A 4,002-nucleotide genomic window follows, 5' to 3' on the forward strand; every position below is an offset into this window, starting at 1 on the left:
CAGGATAGAGCAGGGTTTAGGGCTGTTGTGCATAGGGTCGCCATGAGTCGCAAACGACTCGACGGCACATAACAACAACAACAACAACGCAGAAATCTTAGGGCTAATATTATTTATTATTATTCTCAACTTTGAATGATGCAGAGTATTAAAAATACTCAAAAAAGAAAAGAAGCAGCTTTCATATAGATGGCAGTGGTTAATTTGACATAACATGTGTCAGCGTGGAATTGTGCTCCTGAGGCTTTTGAATGACTGATTTTCTTCTGAGACACTTCTGGTGAACGCCACTTTCAGCCTTTTGGTGAGCAGCCAAATGAACTGTTTGCATAACCCTGAGACTCCCCAAAATTTAAGTCTACTCATAAAGAGTAAGGATTTTACAATAGTAAGAAAAATGTGTCTGTCTTTCAAAGAACTTCTCTTTACTGCTGTATACCTAAGGTTCAACCCACATTTATTAAATAAATAATCATGTTCCAATGTTTGGTTATGTGTTTCAAGCTAGGCGTGGCTAACTCACATGCACTCACTGTCATCAAGTGATATTCAATTCATTTCTAAGGCTGTAAATCTTGATGAATAGACTGCCCATCTTTTTTTCTGAGAGCAGTTTGTGGATTCAAATTACTGGAAATGCAATGTTTGTTGGTTAGAAGAACAAGATACTATGTACTATGACTAGAGCTCTATTTAGCAGCATAATAAATAGTGTGGCTTCAATATGAATTGAAACTCAACATCGAGAAAACAAAGATTCTCAACAATAAGTCGATTAGCAGCATCATTATGAACAGTGAAGAAATTGATATTGTCAGCAGCTTTAATTTGCTTGGCTTCACAATCAACACTCTTGGTACCAGCAGCCAGGAAATTAAAAGACAAATTAGCAAAGTCTGATCTCAGAGACCTCTCCAAAGTACTGAAGAGCAACGCTGTCAGTCTGGAAACTAAGGTACCCCTGATGCAAGCCATAGTATTCGGAATTGCTTGCTATGTGTCAGACAGCTGGACAATGATGACTAGGGACGATAGAAGGACAATTGATGTCTTCAAGGAGGGACCAGCCCTTGCAGTGGGACATTATGCTTGGGAGAGTGGAGGGACAGTGCAGGAAGGGAAGACCCCCGATGAAATGGATTGACTCAGTGACTGGAGTAATGAGGGTAGGTGTGTCGGAGACTGTTAGGTTGGCTTGGGATAGAGCAGGATTCAGAGCTGTTATACATAGGGTCATTATGAGTCACAAGTGACTCAAAGCCACATAAAAACAACAATTTACTTTTGCATCTATTAGCAAACATACACGCACATTTAGTTATAAATGGACATAAATTTTTTTCACCAAGGCACATAACAACAATGGAAGAATATGTATGAATTCCAATGCTGCTGTTGTTACATAAACTTCTATTGAAAGCCTTTTGTTAAAATGTATTTAACAAACTATCAGGGGATCATCAAGATCTCTAGATGATGCCAGATGTCGGTAGTCTACTACTAACCCAAATGTTGACACTTTGACATAATGCAATAGTAACACAGAGGGAAATATTTATGATCTTTTTAAAAATTATAGCCATAGAAACCATATAGAGTAGTTCTTCTCTCCCACAAGGAGTCTCCATAAATCAGAGCCAAATAACAATACTAAAGAGATCACAGACCTACTAGAAATTCTCAATTAAGCAGACATTTATCACTATATAACATGACATCACAGGAGGTCCAAATATTTAATTGACTTTTGTATAATCTTCAGAGAGACAGCCTGGCTCCTGAAAATACTCTGAATGAAAATAAGACCAAGGTCCATATGCCAGCAAAATTAAATTTATGAACAATAAGAGAATTATCTACTATCCTGAATCATTTGACCTCATATGTATCAGAATGGAATTGTGCTCCACAGGATTAAACATTACATGGTTTAAAATCAGGAAAGATATGCTTTAGGGCTGTATCTTTCCTCCATACCTGTTTTATCTGTATATTGAGAAAATAATTCAAGAAGTTGGATTTTATGAAGAGGAGTGTAGCATCTGGATCAGATGATGTCTCATCAACAGCCTGTATTATACAGATGACACAACAATGCCTGTAGAAAGTGAGAAAGACTTGAAGCACTTATTGAAGAAGAACAAAGACTATAGATTTCAAAATAGGTTACATTTCATTGTCAAGAAAACAAAAATCCTTACTACTACAGCAATAGGCAATATCAAGATAGAGAAGAAAAATTGTCAATGATTTCTTTGGATCCACAATAGTTCCATAATAGTTGTTCTTATTATGTGCCATCAAGTCATGTGCAACTCATGTTGTTGTAATTGTTAAGTGCCATCAAGTCGTAGGAAACTCATAGCAACCCTATGAATGAAAGGCCTGAGCACTTGTATAACTTTCATCCTTTCTCCAACTTCAGAGGGTTTCTGGAGGCAAGCTTTCTCTGAAGTAGATGCCACTCCTGTTTTCAAGCTTGTTTTAATTAGGGAATCCACCAAGCAACTCATAGTAATCCTATAAATAATGTTCCTGAACTCTGCCCTATCCTGAGCCAGCCTCACTAAACCGACACATCTACTAATATTACTCATCCAGGGTCTTCCTCTCCTGCACTCACACTCTCTACTTCCAAGCATCATGTCTTTCTCTAAGGACTGGTCCCTCCCTGAAACATGTCAAAAGAGTGTGAAATGGAGCCTCAAAATCCTTGCTTACAAAGACTAGGTTGGCTTCACCCTCTCCAGGACAGACCCGTTAGTTCCCTTGGCAGTCTATGGTATGTTCAATACTCTTCTCCAGCACTACAACCCAAAGGCATCGATTCTTCTTCTTTCCTCTTTGTTCATTGTCAAGCTTTCTGATGCATAACAGGTAATGGTGAAGACCATGTCCTGGATCAGGGCCACCTTAGTCTCTAGACTGCCATCATTGATCATTAGCATTTTGGAGAAGTCCCTGACACCAGACTTCTCTAATGCAATTCATCTTTTCATTTTGTACTGCTGGCACCACAAGTGTTGATTGTGAAACCAAGCAAGATGAAATTGTTGAAAATCTCAATCTGTTCTCCATCTATCATGATGCTTCCAATTGGTCTAGTGGTGAGAATCTTCATTTTCTTGATGTTGAACTTGGATCCATACTGCAGACTACAGTTTTTGACCCTCTGCAGCAAATGCTTCAGACCCTCATCAGTTTCAGCAAGCAAAGTTTGTCATCTGCATTGCATAGGTTGTTGATGAGTCTTCATCCAATTCTGATGCTACATTCCTCCTCATAAAGTCCAGCCTTCTGAATGATCTGGTCAGCATATGCGTTGAAAAGGAGTGTAGAAAGGATGCATCCCTGATGGACTCCCTTCCTGATTTTGAACCATGTAATGCTTCCTTGCTCTGTTCTGACAACTGCTTCTTGGCTAAGTATTGGCTGCACATGAGCACAATCGCATGTTCTGGGATTCTTGCTCTTCTCAAGGTTAGCCACAATTCGTTGGGATTCATACAACCAAATGCCTTTGCATAGTCAATGAAACACAGATAGTCATTCCTCTGGTATTCTCTTCTTTCAGCCAAGATCCATCTGACATTTGCAGGGATATCCCTACTGCCACGGCCTCTTCTAAAACCAGCATGTATTTCTAGTCGTTTTCTGTCAATGTGCTCATAGATTCTGGATGGTCTTCAACAGGATTTTGCTTACATGTGGTATTAGTGACATCATTCGATAATTTCCACACTCTATCTGATCACCTTTTATTTAAATGGGAATAACTATGGATCTCTTCAAGGCCTTAGAAAACCCTATGCATAATAAAGCGCATGTAGATTGTGTTGTGCACTGTTGAGTTGGGACCTACCCATAGCTTACAGACCTGCGGGTTTTCAGAGGCAGTTAATTACATGGGAAGAAGTTATCCATCCATTTCCCGTGGAACAGCTGGTGGGTTCGAGCTGCATGCCTTCGGGAATAAGTTCAGCTTCTTATCAGTAGGTCACC

Source organism: Elephantulus edwardii, unplaced genomic scaffold, assembly GCF_000299155.1.
Source record: "Elephantulus edwardii isolate Elephantulus edwardi_28Jun2011 unplaced genomic scaffold, EleEdw1.0 scaffold00051, whole genome shotgun sequence".
Lineage (NCBI taxonomy): Eukaryota > Metazoa > Chordata > Mammalia > Macroscelidea > Macroscelididae > Elephantulus > Elephantulus edwardii.